This window comes from Manis pentadactyla, chromosome 4 (genome assembly GCF_030020395.1).
Source record: "Manis pentadactyla isolate mManPen7 chromosome 4, mManPen7.hap1, whole genome shotgun sequence".
In the NCBI taxonomy this organism is placed as follows: Eukaryota; Metazoa; Chordata; class Mammalia; order Pholidota; family Manidae; genus Manis; species Manis pentadactyla.
In genome coordinates this window covers 189,695,741-189,702,236 of record NC_080022.1, presented here as the reverse complement: position 1 = coordinate 189,702,236, position 6,496 = coordinate 189,695,741, and positions in this window count along the sequence as shown.

Genomic DNA, 6,496 nt, shown 5'->3' with positions numbered 1-6,496 from the left:
TAGTCAGGCCCCATTACTGGCTGTTAGCAGGTCCCCGCTGGCTCAGGCATCATGCCCGCCGACCCACTGCTTCCTTGCGGTGGCCTTGTCCTGTGCACTCCTTCCTGCTCACAGGGGGCTCTGTGTATAGCTAGCTAGCTGGACAGGCAGGGCTTGGAGCAGACGACTTAGGGCATTTCTGGACCAATTGCTGATTACTACCTGGTCAAGCTCTCCAAACCTGCCCTTCAGTCCTTCAGGGGCCCACATACAGTTCTGCCAGGCTCTCTGTACCCCAAGTTGCACCTCCCCAACAAGGTTCTTCAGCTATCAGCCTGCAGGGGTTTCCTCAGAGCCTCCTCTCCACAGGGTCAGGCCTTGTGTCTGCTCACTTGCTGAAGGCTGCCTCCACCCTGTGCAGGCTCGTCTGCCCCATCCTCCACTGTGCTGGCACGCAGAGCAGAGCCCGGCACAGGCAAGTGCTTGGCAAACACCTGTTTGGCCACTGACAAGACAAACACACGGTCCCTCCAAGTGCACCCACCCTCCTGTTACCAAGGTGGGGTGCCCCACATTCTGGGGTGTCTGTCTGGGCTGAACCTGGTGAAGAACCGGGCAGGACAGACCAAGACCCAGTGAGGTGCCCATGGAAACAAGCAGGCTCAGGTTCTGGGGGTGCTGCACCCAAAGCCCAACAAGCCTCTGGAAGAAGGAGATGCCCAGAAGTGGTTCCCCCTCAAACAAGGATTTATTTCTGGCCAAAGCCAAAAAGTCAGGTGGCCAGAAACACCAGCTCCCTGCCACAACAAGAAGAACCCTCTCCTGTGCTGTGCAAGTTTGCACACTCAGCTGAAACCCCACCCTGGGGGACTGTGTGTCTGCTCTGTGGAAAGGCTGCTTCTCTGTGCTTGCTTTGCTTAGCCCTTCCCTGCCACTTGGTGCCTTTGCTCAGGAACATGGAACCTCTTGCAGGCAATTCAGGCATAGCCTTGAGCTGCCCACATTTCAGGGCGTAGTCAAGGAGGAGGCCATGGAGGATACTGTAGGGTTAGAGGTCACTTTTGGGAAGCTTACAAGGCCATGAAGGGTCCTTACTCTGGCTTACTTGTTGCTCAGCATATTTTTGCAGCTCATATTTTTCTTTCCAAATTTGACATCTTAAGAAAAGGACAGATTCATACATTAACATTCATAGCAGTTTTATTTGTAATAATCAAAAACTGGAAAGAGCCCAGATGTCCTTCAACGGGTGAGCAGTTAAATATACCATGTGGCGCATCCACACCTTGGAACGTGGCTCAGCCATCAAAAGGAGGGCGCCACAGGTGCAGCATGGTATGAGGCCCCAGGGAAGTGTGCTGAATTGAGTATGCCTTCCCAGAGGCCACACACATACCGGACAGTTCCACTTACATAGCATCACAGAAATGACAGCACTTTAGATACAGAGCAAAAAGGAAGAGCTGCCAGGGGTGGCGGGCTGCAGGGGGAGTGAAGCAAGTGTGGTTAGAGGAGGGTGATGCCAGGAAGCCTGTGGAGAAGGCGCTCTCAGGACCTTGACACACCAGCCTAGCCATGGTGAGATTGTCATTAGTCAGACCAGGGCAGTGTGGAGAGCGCTGTGTGTTGTGTCCATGTCACAGCCATGCTACAGTTTCCCAAATGTTACTATAGGGGAAAGTGAGCAGAGTGCACCCAGGACCATTTTTGTTTTATTTCTGACAATCGCATGTGGCTCTACAATCACCTCAGTAAAAATTCCAATTAAAAAATGACATCTACAAACAAGCTAACCATTTACTACAATAAAGTACTACTCTTCAGCTCTTCAATTTCACCTAGATGCACTGACTGCTCACGTCCGGTTCTATTTGCCTTCTCTCCCTGCACTTACGTTTGCATATCTGTTTATATCTGAAAGTCAGTTGACAGCATGCAGGCACTTTGCCTGCAAACAGTTCAGAAGCATCTCCTGAAACCAGGACCTTCTACTTAGTTGTCCCCTGTCACTACACCCAACAACCATACAGTCACGAATTGAGCGACACTTCCTGACACACTGTCTACTCTAGAATCACCCTTGCCCCCAGATGGTCCCTTACAGCAGGTTGTCACCTTGCATGTGGTTGTTGCGTCTGTTTACCCTCTTCTAATCTGCAACAGTCCCTCCATCTTTCATTATTCATGACACTTGCATTTCTGAAGAGCCCAGAAGGCTCCACAGTCTAGATATGCCTGATACTTCCACGGGGTTGAACGTCTGGGGTGGTGAGACGGATTAGATGACAGCCCATCAGGAGATCTAGGACACCACCTTGTCCCATTAGTAGTGATGTGAAGTGTGAACACTTGGCCAAGGTGGGTTATCACATCTCTCCATGGTCAAGGTCCCTTGTGGAGTGAATAAGCCATGTGTGGGGTGATTGTTTGAGACCATAAATATAATGTTTTCCTAAAACCTATTTACTCACTGGTTTTAGCACCAATTGATGGTCCTTGCCTGAATTCATCATTACACTTACGGTTGCAAAGTCATGACTTTCCAATTTCACCATTCCCTCTACATTTATAGAAATTTTTTGGTCAAGAAATGCTTCCCCTCCTTTTTTTTTGTTTTTTGAGAGAGCATCTCTCATATTTATTGATCAAATGGTTGTTAACAACAATAAAATTCTGTATAGGGGACTCAATGCACAATCATTAATCAACCCCAAGCCTAATTCTCAACAGTCTCCAATCTTCTGAAGCATAACGAACAAGTTCTTACATGGTGAACAGTGCAAGGGCAGTCATCACAGAAACTTTCAGTTTTGATCAGGCATCATGAACTATAAACAACCAAGTCAGATATGATTATTCATTTGATTTTTTTTTTTGAGAGGGCATCTCTCATATTTATTGATCAAATGGTTGTTAACAACAATAAAATTCTGTATAGGGGACTCAATGCACAATCATTAATCAACCCCAAGCCTAATTCTCAACAGTCTCCAATCTTCTGAAGCATAACGAACAAGTTCTTACATGGTGAACAAATTCTTACATAGTGAATAAGTTCTTACATGGTGAACAGTACAAGGGCAGCCATCACAGAAACTTTCGGTTTTGATCACGCATTATGAACTATAAACCATCAGGTCAAATATGAATATTCGTTTGATTTTTATACTTGATTTATATGTGAATCCCACATTTCTCCCTTATTATTATTATTATTATTTTAATAAAATGTTGAAGTGGTAGGTAGATGCAAGATAAAGGTAGAAAACATAATTTAGTGCTGTAAGAGGGCAAATGTAGATGATCAGGTGTGTGCCTATAGACTAAGTATTAATCCAAGCTAGACAAGGGCAACAAAACATCCACGGAAGCAGAAGATTTCTCTAAAACAGGGGGGGGTGAGGTTCTAAGCCTCACCTCTGTTGATCCCCAATTTCTCACCTGATGGCCCCCCTGCGACTGTGCCTGTCTTAGGTTGTTCCTCCCTTGAGGAATCTTACCCGTCTCTGGCTAACCAGTCATCTTCCGGGGCCATACAGGGAAATGTAAAGTTGGTGAGAGAGAGAAGCCTTATTGTTTGAAAAGGTTAGCTTTTTACTTCTTTGCAGATTTATGTCCTGTGGCTTCTATGCCCAGCATTTGTCTTGAGGCATCTTTGCCAGTTGGAAGAATTATGATACTCGGTAAATTTAATATGAGGCACGAATTCTATTTAAGTGTTGTAATTAGGAAGGAAGAAGAAAAGCTATAGAAGTAGCAGGCGGAAGAAAACATGGGAAGATTGATTATTGCTTTGACATATCTTCTTGTAGAGTAACTTCAGCATGTATAGGTTTTAAACTACTAATTAAATTGCGCACACACATTAACATAATAGGAATACAGCTACATAACCAAAGCAGACCTACAATTACCAGCCATCTCCAGTGAAACCAAGAAAACCAGTTAGGCACCCTAGGCATTTGTGAAAATTTATCTATGATATGATGGATATTGCCCAACTGTACTTGAACAGTCTGAGAGAAATCAGACAAATTAAAAAAAAACATTCCTGGGGACTGTTCACATCCCATATGTTCTTTTAACAGTAAATAGTCTGTAGTTGTAAGATTTTGAAGCACTGCAACTTGCACTTCTCCTCATTCTTGGTTGAGTTCCGACAATATAGATCCAGTCAAATTTGTTGTTTTACTGTATGCACAGGCCAGCTTAGATATCTCCTGCTTCCCCTCCTTTTAAAAAATATTCTTAAATATTAATATGAATTCAAAATTATTTTTTCATTCAATTACTCTTTCTGATGCTCAAATGGATCCAAATTTGCCCAGTCAAGTTCCCTTCAAACTGGCTCCTATGCTCCTTTTCTTGGGGGGGGGGGTTATTTTTATATTATTTTAATCTAAAAGTCTTATATAGCAGGTGCACAGGGCACACCCTTTTGGTTCTGTCCACTGCAGCCCGTGTGACCCCACTCTGGGACCACCTCTACCTCTGCTCCCCTTAAGAGTATGCTGCATCCAGAGCGTAGAGTGTCCACAGCTGGACTCTGTACATGATGTCATAGCATCCAGACAGCCCAGGGAGTGGTTAGGGCATGAGGTCCAGGCTACCCTACCTGCTTTGACACCTCTTGGTTGCTGGGTCTCAGTCATTCATCTGAAAGGCTAGAGCATCTATTGTGTCCCCGTCCCAGAGAGGTGGAGGCCCAGTGCAGGTGGGCCCTCAAGAACAGGGTGGGCAGCAATGCTGCAGAGGGTTGTGGGAAGCCCTGAGCCCAGCTGGAAGACGGGGCTGGGGTCCATGTCCCACAGAATCCCCACAGGCTGGGCCAACCTGAATGCTGGGAGTCAGGGGCTGGGTTGGGGAGGGAGGGATAGGGGTTATCTTCCTGGGCTTCATTAATGGGACCAACACTGTATATTCTAAGGAAATCATGTCCCAGACTGTGCTTCTATTAGGACCTAGGTCATGTGTTGCAGGTAAAGAGCCCCGCTGGCCTGGGCACTGACTGTCCTCTCACCTCACCTCCTTGGGAAAAGGTGCAGCTTTGCAGCTTCTTCACAGAGGAAGTGCCTTTTGTGGGCCCATCCCATGCTGGGTCCCAGGGAGGCGTGGCTCCTGCCCCATGCCATGCTTTAGGATCCAGCCAAATGCATTTAAAACACAGAAGTGAATATATGTATACATAATTGTGGTAAGATTGCTTTTTCAATTTAGCCAGCTTCAAATCTGTTTTCTAACATAGGTCCTTCTGGAAATCATACGCACTATCAATAAGGCAGTGACTTCCCAATGCCAAAAAATAAAACCTAGGCTCCTACCAGCCGCCTGCTGCCCGCCCACATGCCCTATGCCTAGGCTCCCGCTCTCTCCCCTCCTGACAGCATGTCATAGTGCTCCTGGGCCAGTTGTTTTCCATTACCTGCCCCCCTCAACCCAGGAGGCAAGCCTGCTGTCTCGTTCCTGTGTCCCTATGCCTGGGACTGAGCTCAGGTGACTGGATGTTCGATAGGAAGTGTCCCTTCCCCCAGTGCATGGAGTCACCCCATGTCTAGTCTTGGTTAGCCGACCGCAGGCAGGGCAAACACCTGGGCAGGTAAGAACCTCAGGTCATACTCACACATGCAAGAGAGATCACATCATTGATTTCATGAAATGAATTGAGTTTCTAAGCTGCCAACGCCCTGGACTCAGGCTTGCTCAGTCGTTGGGTCGGCGTCCTCCTCTGGGAAATGCAGTGAGACACCGAGGGGCTGGCTGGGTGCTTCTGCGCTCAGCACAGCCCACCTGCCCTCTGACCAGTTGTGAGAAGCAAACACAGCAGAGTCTGGGGAGGACAAGGACAGCCACAGTCCTGTCCCTCCTCACTCGTGTCCTCCCTCCCAGGCAGCAGCTAGACAGCTGTTCCCAAGCTCTGCTTTGAATTAAAAAGTGTGTGGCCCTTTAAGAGAAGCATCCGCCGCCCCCGCGCCCTGCTGCCCCCTTTGATGTCGCTGGCACTGAAAGGTTCCCAGTGGCGAGATCTGAGGGTTTGTTCTGCCTCCCCAGAGGCCACGTGCAGATCACAGGGAGGGAGGGGGGCGGGCAAAGGTCACACGGCTGGCCAGGCCTCCTTGCGGTCCCATAGCGGCAGGCGCGGGGGACCAGAGAGCTGTACGGTGGGACCCAGCGGCCCCCATGGGGATCATCAGGCCCGGCGGAGCCAGCTGGGGGAGCTACGGAAGCACTGAGGAGGGGCGCCTCTGGCCCTCCCCACGGGGCTCTGGGTAGCCTCACCTCCCTGATGCCTGCCTCACCTGTGCAATGAGGAGAACACACTAACCTATTGGGGTGGCTCCTGGGACAAGCCAAGGAGTCATCACAGATGTGTGGGAAGCTCCTCCCATCCCCACGCCCTTCCTCCCCCAGCTTTGGGACGAGGCCATTCCCAGGAGGAGCTCCATGGTGAGCCCAGGTCAGCTGCAGGCCTGCATCCAGAAGGGTCCTTTGCCCCTGGATTGTCCCCCAGAAGGGAAAG